Genomic DNA, 14,168 nt, shown 5'->3' with positions numbered 1-14,168 from the left:
GGGGTGGATACCTTCAGGAAAAATCAGGGCACGCTTACCAGAAGGGAAAGCAGATTCTAGACAAGCAAACCAGCAATGCCTTACTGAAGCCAGCTCCCACTGGCTCATGAGACGACGGTACGCATCTCTTCCAAACTCCACATTCAGGGACATCATGTTGGCCGTATGAGATCAGCCACTGTGGGGGTGTTTACACCAAAGGAAGAGGCAGGCACTGCACATCAGGGCTGTAATTTCCCCAGAGAACCAGTTGTTGTGCATTTACCAGCACACCACTGCCCCTAACTCTGCTGCAACCTGAAAGAGGTGTGTGTGTGTGTGTGTGTGTGTGTGTGTGTGTGTGTACACGCACGCACACGCATGCATGCAAGTTTAAATTTGCTTTCTCTGCATCAGAAATCACAAATGCAGGCATTGGCTATAAACTCCAGTATAATTTGGTGAGCTGTACCTCTTCACTTGGGCTATTAAATCATTTCCCCTCCAAAGGTACACATGTTGCGGCATAAGGAGCAAACTGTTGACAGATGGTGGAGAAACTTCACAGGCCCATAATTGAGACTTATTTTCATACATTTGTGCCAGTTTGAAATCTAATTGCCAATAAAACAATACTGTGATACTGCCACATCTAATACCTCTGCCCCTCTCCAAAGTTACACTTGAATCCACTAGTAAATTCTAATCTCCCAGAGAAAAATATTTCCCCCTCTCCATCGGAAAAGCAGAGCTATAAATCCACGTACAGTGGTTCATTTTCAAATGCGAACTTCCTTTCCCGGGTCCCCAAAGAGCCCTCACTCGGCTAATGTTAGTGCCTGCCTGAGAGCAGTAGATATTCTTTGTTTACTTGACAGAAGCACAGATGTGGCTTAGTGAATCTGTGATGAGGTCTTTTGCAGAGAAATGCTTTGATGGGCTAGGTTGCCCTCCCTCTTTGGAGTGACTCGGTACCATGTCTGGAGGTATTTTGCCCCAATCGTAGAAAAGTGGCCAGAGGCCCATCACTGTCCACTGAGCAAGGGAAGGTGGAGGAACTCAGAACCCCCCTCCTTGCTTTTCTGTTTTCACTCTCCTGATGAAAAGGTTCGAGGATAGATCAATCCAGATCAATTGAGACTGTAAATAAAAAACGGGCTTTCAGTTAGATGAAGGAGAGCAGGGGCTGGGTTCATTTGTGTCTACTGAAAAACACAACCTGTCACCTCAAACCACAAGCCTGCTAGTAGTAGTCATGGTCATCGTTCACAAGTCAGAGCTTTGCCCAACGTACAAAGAAATCGTTATTGCAGGCTGAGTCTGTGCCAGGTCTGTGCCAAGCCCAGAGATGGTGTAGTGAATACAGCAAACACGGCCCTTGCCTCCATGGTCTTCACGTGAGCCCTGGATGGGGGTTTTTATCTTCCCTATCATACAGACAGTAAGCTGAGGCTCAGAGTGCCCAAATAATTCTTCCTCCAGGATGCACAGTGATTAGGGGAGGAGTGACTTAGCAGACTGAGATCCATCTGATTTACCTCCCGGCCCAGTTCTGTTGTTACAGGGATTCAGTGAGAGGGGCACCTGGATGGCTCAGTTGGCTAAGCATCCAACTCTTGCTTTCAGTTCAGGTCATGATCTCAGGGTCATGAGATTGAGCCCCACATTGGGCTCCATGCTCAGTGTGGAGTCCTCTTGAGATTCTCTCCCTCTGCCCCTCCATCCCCTACTCTCTCTCTCTCTCAAATAAATAAATTAAAAAAAAAAAAAAAAAAAACAAGGATTCAGTGAAATAGTTAACTATGGAAGCTTTAAAAAGTTTGGTTTCTGGGGCGCCTGGGTGGCTCAGTCATTAAGCGTCTGCCTTCAGCTCAGGTCATGATCCCAGGGTCCTGGGATCGAGCCCCGCATCGGGCTCCCTGCTCTGCGGGAAGCCTGCTTCCTCTCCCACTCACCCTGCTTCTGTTCCCTCTCTCGCTCTGTCTCTCTCTGTCAAATAAATAAATAAAATCTTTAAAAATAAATAAATAAATAAAATTAAAAGTTGGCTTCCTTTTTCCCACCCCAGCCCCACCTCCACCTGTAGTCCACGCTCTTCTACTTGGGACTACCTCTCCCTCACCTTCCACACACAGGCCTTTAAACATGTGAAGGTCATTATACAGCTTCCTAGAGGCTTCTTTTCCATGCAAAATAATACTCAATTGCTTCAGACATTCCCCAAATCATGGCCCAACATCTAACCACTGCTTCTCAAACCACTGTAATGAGCACAGAAATCATCCAGAGAACTTGCTTAAATGCAAAAACCTCAGCTCAGGAGGTCTGGATGGGGCCTGAGACTTGCATCTCTAACCAATTCCCCCGGGGAGGGCGGATGCTGCCGATACAGAGACCACACTTGGAGCAGTAAGCGCAGGGCACAGACCTGCGCTGTCTGCCGGCCACATGTGGCTACCGAGTATTTGAGGCGGTGCTAGTGCAAGTGAGGAACTCAGTTTTTATTCATTTAATTGTAATTATTTGAAATGTAAATTTAAAAAAACTAAAGCATTATAATTAAATTTAATTAAACTTAATTAAAATTGAAGTATTACATAGTTTCCCATTAAACACAATTTATTGTTTTGGTAGGACTCTATTTTATTTTAACCACTGAAAATTTAGCATGTGAATTGAGATGGGCTGGAAGTGTGAAATATACACCGGATTTCAAAGACTCAGCACTTAGGGGGAAAAAGTTTGCAATATCTCATTAATAATTTATTTATATTGATTAACACTGAAATGAACATCTTTGGAAGACACTGGGTTACCTAAAATCTATTATCGGCTACTAGAAATTTTTAAATTTTGGTAGATGAGAGGTAGTAGAGTGAGTGAGCTTACGTTATATTTCTATTGAACAGCCATGGTCTAGATCATTCACCAGCCTGAACACCTTCTGTTTGTCTGAGCTCCAGCTTATCAACATTCCACTGACCCATGGTCTGGACGCTGTACTCAAACTGACACATCCTGAGGTTATTGGGTTGTTTTGCATGAGCTTGAGGAGCAACCACATCATATCAACCCCATTGTCTTTTTGTCACCTGATATTCATTAGCTCTCCCCTAATGTCCACATGTGTGGTCTAGATTTGTGAGCTGTTACCGTTGTTCAGACAGTAGAGTTTGCCCTCATCAGCTTCTCCTGCTTGTTTCAGCCCATTCTTCCTGCCAGTCAGGGTCTCCCCTGCATCTCGACTCCATCATTCAACATCTCTCTCTCAAGTTCACAGCTTCCTCCTGTTTGATAAGCTTGCCCTCGTGTCTTCGACGGGGGCAGCAAATAATTGTTAAAGGGGACAGGCCACATCTAGAATAGAAAATAGTAAGGAGCCATTGACATGCTGTCTACAATCAGGAACTGTTTAAAACAGAGTCTGATGAGTCCTTCTGCTGGAATGACCTACATTCATTTTTTTTTTCAAATGGTGTTATAGAAAAACATTTAATGACACGGAACATTGTCCTTAATGTATTTAAGTGCTAAATGCATGTAACATAACAGTATATAAAGAATACTATTTTCAAGTATATATTTACATAAGTGGAAAAAAGACTGGTACACAAATATATCAAAATGTTAAACATGGTTATCTCTCAATGATGGAACTGAAATCACTTTTATTTTCCTTGCAGAATGTTCTGCTTGCATCATCTTGTTTAATACTTGGGATCATTGGCATTTTATTTAATTTTTTTTAAATATGGAATGCTTCAAAAATCTGCATGTCATCCTTGTGCAGGGGCCATGCTAATCTTCTCTGTATCGTTCCAATTTGAGTAAATGTGCTGTCAAAGCAAGCACAGGATCATTGGCATTTTACAAGAGATGGAAACCAAGTCTCAGAGAGGTTACCCAGTCTGTCCGGGGCCCCTCTGCTGAAGCACAGGGCCCTGGGGGATCTAGTCTCTCACTGGCAAAGCCTCAGGCTCTTCCCCCAGACCCACTGCTGCCCTCCAAGGGGGTGGGGCCCGGAGGGTCTTGTAAGTACAGGATATCCAGATTTCAGCAAAATGTCTAATTACAGCCTATCTTCCTAGTTATGCTTTAAATCCATTTGCCTAGTTGACGACACGGCTTTAGCTTTCTTTCCTCTCTCTCCCACAGAATCATGCTCCTCTCTCTACGAGATCATCCCTGTCAGCATATAAACAAGCTCTTGAAAGAAAAAACATAGCCTTCCCTAACCCTATTTTTCCCTCCAGAGACCACCCCACTTCTCTCCTTCTTTTTACAACAAAAATCCCTGAAAAAGGCACATACAGGAGTATTCAACAAACGGTACCAATTATTAGGTACCCCATCAAACATGGCAATGAGGTGATGCGGTGGCCAGCTTGGCTCAGAGCCCATGTATCAATGCACAGAGCACTCTGCCATTTTACACCTGACCCTTCTGGCAAGTAAGAGCTGGGGTGGCAGGAGCAGCTTCAAGCCCATGGCTCCTGGTGCCCAGAGGAAATCTACCCAAAGAATACAATGAGACCCTCGGGAACCAAGCCCCACAGCATACCCCATCTCTTTAAGAACAACAGCAACAGAACTAGTCAGAAAACAGAAAAGTAGTCAAAGACATAAGAGAAGACAATCTTCTAAAATAAAGACAGACCCAAAATTGCAGATGAAAGAGTAATTTGTCCTCCCAGATTAAGTCAATTAGAAGTCAAGATCCCAGTGGGCAGAGTAATCGGGTCAGCTACACGGGGACACAGTCTGGCTGCCTCCATGCTCCTCTTTGTAACAATCAATGTCAAGAGATGGAAAACCACCCCTTACAGAATTCAAGGGGGTGGGGGCAAGCAGAATGTGACTCCAAATTCTTATCAACCCAGCCGAGGTGTCATCGTGTATAAAGACAACAGAGAAGTTCTCAGAAAGGTAGTACCCATCAAACCCTTCCTAGTGATAAAATCTAGCCAACCCATAAATGAATCCAAAAGAGGTAAAAAGAAGAACTTGTCAGTACAAGGGCTATGCTCTACAAGACTTGGCAGAAAAAAAAAAAAAAACTGAATGCAGTTAACTACAGAGCAAAATCTAGGAAAGGTGACAAACTGGGGTTACAAGAGAACTTAACTAGTATAGGCCATGACAATGCCAACATCTGAACAGAACGAACAAAAATCAGAAGGCAGAGGGAGAGGAGGGAAAGGTGGAGGAAGTCTGTGCGTCCAGAATCCCTGCTGCGTGATGGGAGGAGTCAGTCCTTCCTATGGCTGAGCTCTGTTGGTAATTTTGCAAACATTGTGCCATCAACTCCTCAGGCTCTCCTGGCCTCAAAGTCCTCCGGATTCAGCTTTACCCACAGTCAGTTAAATGACTTATCCATTTCTCGAGAAGCCAATTTTCCCAAATTCAGCTCACTGACCAGGTTCTGATTAAAATGCTAGATCCAAACAAGTTGGCTAAAAGAGCTCCAAGCATCCTAAGAGACGGGGTCGGGGGGGGGTCTCCCCACCTGAGATCTTGTCCTCCCCCCAACTCTGGGCTTCCCCCCATCCAAGCCCCGCCATTCTGCTCAATAGACCGCTTTGCCAGTTCCTGTACTCCTCAACATCCCCACCCTCCTCACCTCCCCTTACACCTCTGACTCCATGCTTGAGGAGAAGGGGTCCCTTCCTCAGTGCCCACAGCCACCTGGAGACCACTGTCCCCCTGCGAACACTCCGGAAGTCTCTTCTGCCACTCCCCAACCTCATCACCATCCTCTTCTACCATGTTTCCCAAAATGTGGTCCACAGATACTAATCCCACAAAATGCTCCACTGAATAAGGGCGCCACAGTCCCATCTATTTGGGAATCGCAGGTCCTATACCTCTGTCCTGAGAATCACCAGGTATAAAAGTGTGTTAAAAGTGAGAAAAATCTCGTAGTATAGATACTGGCATTTCCCAGACTTCCTCCTCCATGGAACCCTTGTCACAAAAACCCCTGTTAACATTTGCTTGAATTGGCAATCAGTGGAACACACTTTGGGAAACTGTTCTACCACCCTCCATGACACTCTCTCACTCACTTAGTAGCCTCACCACCTGGCACAAATTCTCTTTCTGTTTGCCTGCCTTCTTCACAGTCCTTCTCCACTTTGTCCATTCTGCTGGTATAGTGGAAATGACTTTCTGCTTGCCCGGTATCCTTTATCCTTCCTCTAATAAAAACACCTCATTATCTTTTGGTACCATCCTACCCTCAGACCATGTGATTCAGCTCTAAAGGTTAAGTGTGACTCAGGCCTGGCCAATGACAGCACTGAATTCCCCTGGCCACAGTAGTCAGATCACTGATGGGCTGGGAACACCAGTCAGGCCAGTAAGAACCAGCTCCAAAGCCCTCTGCTGGAGCTTTCAGGAAAAAGGTGCTCTGTCTTCTGCTGGCATTGCCCAGCTAATAGGACGTAAACACAGAGAAGCTGGTGGTCATCTTCCAGACAGCCTGCCTGAAAAGTAAACCAACACAGAAGAAAGTGAAGTCTCAAGATATTCCAGAGAATAAAATGGATCCAGCAACGCCTGGTTTCTTATACTTTCCACTTATAAGAGTCAATAAATCCTTCCTTTTCCCTAATCTAGTTATACTGAGTTTCTGTTACCTGCAACCAACTCAATCATAATAATAGCTAATATTTATTTAATATTTATTATGTTCCATACACTGTTGTAAATGCTTAATATAGATTTTCTCACTTAATCCTAACAAATATTAAGAAATAGATATTAATATCACTGTGTATACTACAGGTGAAGAAATCAAGACACAAAGAAGTTAAGTAATTTGCCAAAGTCCACACAACCAGTAAATGGCAGACCCAGGATTCAGATCCAGGTGGTTGCCCCTGAGCCCACCTTCTTAACCACAAAGCCATCCACCTCCATCATTAAGGATTCTAACCAGTGTAGCAGACTCAGCCCAAACACCACACCCAATCTTATCCTTAATCAGGAGGGAGTTCAGTGGCTGATTAATTCAGGAAAAGTTGGCCTCAAGTAATCCCAGGCTCAGCTGAATTCCCTCATTGCTCCTCCGAAAACCCTTTCAACCCAGTTCTTGTCAACTCCCAACCAAATTCCCCACCTCAGCTGTTCTAAATTTTCTCTCTTACTTTACAGAGGCCCTTTGACATGATTTTCTTCAACAGCAACCTTCTCAAACTCAAAATTTGTCTTCAATCATCCTTCACTTGTCCTCCCACACAACTCCTCAAGTGAGGCCTGGCCTTATTCCTCCCTTCCAGTGCTAACCTGGATGGGGGTCCTTGTCCATATACTGTCCCCTTCCGTGGGATCTCATTCCCTCAGCTTAATTATCCCAAATGGAAAAATGACTTACTATACAATGAGATAGAATGAGATAGATACAATGAGATACTCTAATTATATGATGCTATCATTATTATATGATGCTATCAACACAAGGAAATAATATGCAGTGTAAAAAGCAGACAACAAAGTTGTGCATGAAGTAGACTCTAATATGTAGAGATAAACAGGTAAAGAATAAAGACTGACAGAAAACCCACAAAAACACTAATAATGGTGTCCTTTCTCAGCAGAACAATGGGTAATGGTTTGTTTTTGTCATTCTACTCTTCTTTATTTTTCCAATTTTCAACTTATATTACTTTTAAGTGAAAAAATATTTCAAATATATATAGAGAGAGACTATAGACAATTTACTTAATCAAAACTCCTTTCAATTACTATTATTTCCTAAGCCCCCAAAATCTTCGAGAAAAGACATCTGTACTGATGCCTCCACCTTCCTCACTCCTAACACCCCTCACTTTCTGGGTTTTCTCCACAACATTCTCCTAAAAAGCCCCCCCACCCCGGACATTGCCAAGTTAACTGGCATATTTCTGAACATCTGCATCAGATAATACTGCTGACCACCATTCACTGTGTCAATGGGATTTTTTTTTTTTTTTGAGTAGTGACTCTAGTATAACAAAGCCCCTGATCCCAGCCCCCAGTGTTCACCATTATTGACTTATACAAACCCAGCTCAAGTCATCTTAACTGGTTCATGGGATGAGGAAATCCAAACAGAGCGCCATAGCGTCAGAGGCATGGCAATTTCTAGGAATTCAAACAATGTCACCTGGACCACGAAGGGGGTAGGAGGAGAGACAAGAACTCTAGCTGAATCATCCACTACAAATAGCCAGAAGCAAGATGATGGCCCATATTCCCCTTACTCAAAATAATCACACCTGATGCTTTGGTATATTTGTTTCATCTCTTTTACCCTGCTCACATGCATATTTTCAACCAAGCCAAGTACTGCATCCTATAAGGGGGCAATACAGACACAGATTTTCATCAGCTTCATCCCAAGAAGTAACCAGTGCACTGATACATCACTTACAGTCCTCACTGGAAGATGTCTAGGAGGGTGTGCAGTGCCCGCCGGGCTCTCTGGAGCTGCCATCCGGCAATTGCAGGGCCGTCCAACAGAACTTTCTGCGATGACCCGCACTGTACAGTATGGTAGCCATTAGCCACATACGGCTATGAGCCCTTACAACGTGGTTCGTGTGACTAACTACACTGTTAATTTTATTTAGTTTTAAATAATTTGAAATGTCTAACAGCTTTATTAACCTAGCATAACATTCAACCTTTCAAAGTGTACAATCAGTGGGTTTTAGTATATTCACATAGTTCTATAATATCACCACTATCCAATTATATTTTTAATGTAATTTTATTTTATTTTTTTAAGTAAGCTCTACACCCAACATGGGGCTTGAACTCATGACCTTGAGATGAAGAGTCACATGCTCTACCAATTCAGCCAGCCAGCTGCCCCACCACTGTCTAATTTTAAAACATTTTCATCACTGCCCCAAAAGAAACCCTTTACCTATTATCAGTCGTTCCCCATTCTCCCCTCCACATAGCCCTTGACAACCACTAATCTACTTTCTGTCTCTATGGATTTGTCTATCTGCATATTTAACATAAATGACATCATACAATTTGTGATCTTTAGTAACAGACTTCTTCCATTTAGCATAATGTTTTCAAGATTCATCCATGTGGTAGCATGCATCCATACTTCATTCCTTTTAACTGCCGAATAACATGCCATTGTATGGATATACCACTTCTGTTCAATGATGGACATTTGGGATGCTTCCGTCTTTTGGTTATTACAAATAATTCTGCCACTATGAACTTTCAAGAGGATGTACTCTTGGATATATGCCTAAGAGTAGAATTTCTTGGTCATATGGTAACTCCATGTGTAATATTTTTTGAGAAAGTGTACAACTGTTTTCCAAAGCAGCTGGGTGCCATTTTACAATCCCACCAGCAACGTATGAAGGTTCCTATTTCTCCAGATCCTTGAGACACTTGTTATTGTCTTTTTTATTACAGTCATTCTAGTGGGTGTGAAGTGGTGTCTCACGGTTTTAATTTGCTTCTCCTTAAGAATGAATGATGTTGAGCATCTTTTCATGTGCTTGCTGGACATTTGTATATCTTTGGAGAAATGTCTATGCATATCTTTTGCCCATTTTTAAACTGGGTTATTTATCTTTTTATTACTGAGTTATAATAGTTCTTTCTCTATCCTGGACACAAGTCCTTTATCAGATATATGATTTGTAAATATTTCCTCCCATTCTGTGGGTTCCTTTCATTTACTTATTGATGCCCTTGGAAACACAAAATTGTTATATTTTTTATTATGGCCAATATATCTGTTGCTTGTATTTTAGCATCCTAATATCTATTGCCTAACCTAATGTCACAAATATTTAATTCTGTTTTCTTCTAAGAATGTATAGTTTTAACTCTTAACTTTTGTAAATGTTATCAGGTAGGGGTCTAACTTCACTCTTCTGCACATGGATATTCCGTTTCCCAGAACCATTTGTTGAAAAGAATATTCTTCCCCCAGTCGAATTATTTTGGCACCTTTGTCAAAAATCAATTGACTGTAAATGTGAGGGTTTATTTCTGGACTCTCAATTCTATTCCATTGATCTATATGTCTATGCTAGTACCACACAGTCTAGATTACTATAAGTCTATAGTACATTTTAAAACCAGGAACTGTGAGTCCTCTAACTTTGTCCTTCTTTTTCAAGATCTTTTTTGTCTATGCTAGGTTCCTGGCATTTGCACATGAATTTTAAAATCAATTTGTCAATTGGTGGAGAGGGGAAGCCAGCTGGGATTTTGACAGGGATTATGTGGAAGTTGTGGGTCAATTTGGGACGTACTGCCATTTTAACAATTCTAACAACCTTGAACATGGGAAGTCTGTCCATTTATTTGGGTCTTATTTAATTTCTTCCTACAACATCTTGAAGTTTTAGTTGTACAAGCCTTACATTTCTTTGGTCAAATTTATTCCTAAATATTATGTTCATTTTGATTCTATTATAAATGGAATTGCTTTCTTAATTTCATTTTCAGATTGTCCACTGCTAGTGTATAGAAATTCAACTGATTTTTGTATTTTCATCTTATATCCTGCAATCTTGCTAAAGGCAAGAGATCCTTTCTTGCCTCATCCCACTTTTGATGACCACACGCACTCCGTGGCTTATGGTTGCACCACTCCAATTTCTGCCTCCATCTTCACATGGCCTTCTTCCCTGTGTCTCTGTGTCTTTTCTGTCTCTTAGCACGACATTGGATTTGGGGTCCACTTGGATAATCCAGGGTGATCTCATCTCTAGATCCTTAACTTAATTACACCTACAAAAGAACTTTTTCCATATAAGGTAATATTCCCAAGTTCTGGAATATGGACATATTGGGGAGGGCGATCTTCAACCCCCTGCCATCTTTTTTTTTTTTAAAGATTGATTGATTGATTGATTGATTTGAGAGAGACAGCACAAGTGGGAGGGGCAGAGGGACAGGGAGAGAGAATCCCAAGCAGATTCCACGCCCAGCACAGAGCCCAGTGCAGGGCTCAATCTCAGGGCCCCAAGACCATGACCTGAGCCAAAACCAAGAGTTGGACACCCAACCAACTGCATAACCCAAGTGCCCTTCACCCACTACATCTTCTATTCCTAGTTTGTTGAGTGATTTTAATTTATAAAAGTGTGTTGGGTTTTGTCAAGTGCCTTTTCTGTGTCTACTGAGCTGATCATGTGGTTTTTATCTTTTCATTCTATTAATAAAATATACTGGATGATTTTCAGATATTTAACCAACCTTGCATTCCTGGGATAAATCCCACTTGATCATGTATATGATCCTTTTTATGTGTGGCTGGATTTAATTTACTAGAATTCTGTTGAAGATTTTTACATCTATATTTATAAGGGATACTGGTATATAGTTTTATTTTGATGTGATGTCTTTGCCTGGTTTTTGTATCCACATATTATGATATCTGACTTTATAAAATGTGTCAGGAGTGTTCCCTCCTCTCCTGCTATTTGAAAGAGATTGTGATAGGTATTAATTTTTCTTTAAATATTTGGTAGAATTCATGAGTAATGCCATCTGGGACTATTATTTTCTCTGTGGGAAGTTTAATTACTAATTCAATCTTTTTACTTGTTATAGATCTGTTCAGATTTTCTATTTCTCTTGAGTCAGTTTGGTAGTTTGTGTGTTTCTAGGAATTTGTCCGTTTCATCTAGGTTATCAAATTTGTTGATGTACAGCTGTTCATAATGCAGTTACAACCTGGTTTATTTCTGAAAAATCCATCATGATCTTATTCTCCTATAATCTATTTATTTCTGTAAGATCAGTAGCGACATCCCTTTTTCATTTTTCACTATACGCACCTGATTCTTCCCCTTTTTGCTTGGTCTAGCTAGAAGTTTGTCAATTTTGTTGATCTTTTCAAAGAACCAACTTTTTGTTTCATTGACTTTCTCTATTTTTCTATTCTATTAAGCTTACTGAGATTGTTTCATGGTCTAGCAAATATTCTAAACTGGAGAATGTTTCATGTGCACTTGAGAAGAACATGTATTTTGCTTTTGTTAGATGGAGTGTTCTGTAGATAGTTCCTTATCGATCTCTGCCTCATTCTATCTGTTATTGAAAGTAGTGTATTGGAGTTTCCAACTGTTACTTTTGAATGGTGTATTTCTCCCTTCATTTCAGTCACCTTTTTGCTTCACGTATTTGAGGTTATATTGTTAGGGGCATATATTTTTATAATTGTTATGCCTTCCTACCCTTCTATCATTATTAAATGTCCTTCTTTGTCCCCTATACTTTCCATCTTAAAGTCTCTTTTGTGTGATAATAGTATAGCTAACCCAGCTGTCATTTAGTTACTGTTTGCATGGTGTATCTTTTTCCATCCTTTACTTTCAACCTACCTGTATCTTTCAATCTAAAGTGTGTCTCTTTTAAGACAGCCCACCAGTTTGTTTTAAAGCAAATACCAAACATGAGATCATTTTGCAATACCATTATCACACCTAAAAACACTCATGAAGCCTCTTAATATCATCAAATTCCCAACCAGCAATCAGCATTCATTTTTAATTTCCACCTCATGGGCTCCTAGACATGGTGTCCTCCTGGTCTCTGCTGTAACTCAAAGCACTCTCCTCTCTCAGGTGCTACTCTAGCCTAAACCTCCCAAACCTGTCTCTTTTCCCCAGAGATTCTGTTCTCAGCTCTCTGATCTGTGCCCACATTCCCTCAGGCATCTCGTCCTCTCCTAGGCTACCAACAATCAGCTCAACACAGGAGACAGCCCAGATTTGCTCTCGGCCAGGAGTTTCACACTTCCAACTGCCTGGTGGGACATCTGTATGGGAGCCTCCACCCTTCAAACTTCACATTTTCCAGATTTTAATGCTTCATCTGGCTCCCAAATTTGCTCCCCTCATAACTACTCCATCCTGGTCATTCACCATCATCCTCCCAAAAAAGCTACACTCAAAATTCCTGTCACGTTGGTCACCTGCCTACCACCTCCCCATGTGACCATCCTGCCAATTCCACAATACCTGCAACTGCCAAAGCCTCTCTGGTAGGTCCCTGGGGTTTCGGCTCTCATACTCCATCCATCCTGCAGGAAATTCTTATCATCAGACTAATGATCAGCTTACCTCATCAGCAACATGTCCTCAGTGAAAACTTACTTTCACCAGGCCTTAGGTTTGTGCAGGGTTTGGCATATCCTATTTGAGTCACAAAATGCACAAAAGGAAGTGATGGCCCAGAGAAGTTAATTTAGTTACCCAAGGACACACAGCCATCAACTGGGGGAGCTGAAACCTCAACAAGGTCTACCCATCTCCAGGTTGTTCCATCCAGCTTAGCAGTGTAAAGTACTTCACCAGCCTTCTGGAGGGAACAAAGATGACTAAGCCACAGTCCCTGCCTCCCAGGGGTTTATGAGTTTGATGGGAGCCAAGATACAAACAAGAGAAAAGTATATTTTGTTAAAAGGATTTAAAGCTCAGCAAGACAGCAACAAAAGAGACAGAGAAGGACTCCCCAGGTGCCTGAGGGTGCCATTTGCTATAACATAATTATCAATGATGGGCCTGGGGCCTATGTCCAGGAGCTGTTCCAATCAGCCATGGAGAAGCAGGACTGGGGGACCAGCCTATAAGGGTGTGGCTTGGATAGGGCAAGAGGGGGAGGAGTCTGAGGCAACAGTAAGAAAGGCTAGGGGAGGGTGGTGGATTCACACTGGGGAGGCTTGTGCTGCCAAGAATGACCCTTTGTACTTAATTTAGCAATGGTCGTGTTTCTATTTGTTTAGAAACTTCACATGGTAGAAGTTCATAAAAAGGATTGGTGCAGGAGTCCCTGGGTGGCTCAGTCGTTAAGCATCTTGCCTTCGGCTCAGGTCATGATCCTGGGGTCCTGGGATTGAGCCCCGCATTGGGCTCCCTGCTCCACAGGGAGTCTGCTTCTCCCTCTTCCCTCTGCCTGCCGCTCCCCCTGCTTGTGCTCTCTCTCTCTCTGTCAAATAAATAAAATCTTTTTTTAAAAAAATCACTTTAAAAAAGAAGAGTTGGAAGATAAGGGAAATTCTCCATATCGCAAATCAAAGAATAGGTACAAAAATAGTTGAATTAGAAAATACAGTAATTAATCTATGGGCTCCAACATTTGACTAACAGGAGTTCGAAAAAGAGAAAAGAGAAGGGAGGGAATCCTCCACAGAGATGTCATCTGGTAGGGAC

The 14,168-nt window shown here is 42.0% G+C and overlaps 1 long non-coding RNA gene and 1 other non-coding gene across 2 annotated transcripts in view; both read right to left on the bottom strand.

The window, feature by feature from the left end:
• Positions 1–14,168, bottom strand: part of LOC116644357 — a 28,682-nt gene that overhangs the window by 815 nt on the left and 13,699 nt on the right. The gene's annotated exons all lie outside the window — the stretch shown is intronic.
• LOC116644418 lies at positions 3,725–3,831 on the bottom strand. The gene has a single exon (XR_004301738.1). It is a non-coding gene; the product is annotated as a U6 spliceosomal RNA (small nuclear RNA).

Source organism: Phoca vitulina, unplaced genomic scaffold (genome assembly GCF_004348235.1).
Source record: "Phoca vitulina isolate PV1807 unplaced genomic scaffold, GSC_HSeal_1.0 scaffold29, whole genome shotgun sequence".
Taxonomy (NCBI): domain Eukaryota; kingdom Metazoa; phylum Chordata; class Mammalia; order Carnivora; family Phocidae; genus Phoca; species Phoca vitulina.
This window is presented reverse-complemented; position numbering and strand designations above follow the sequence as displayed.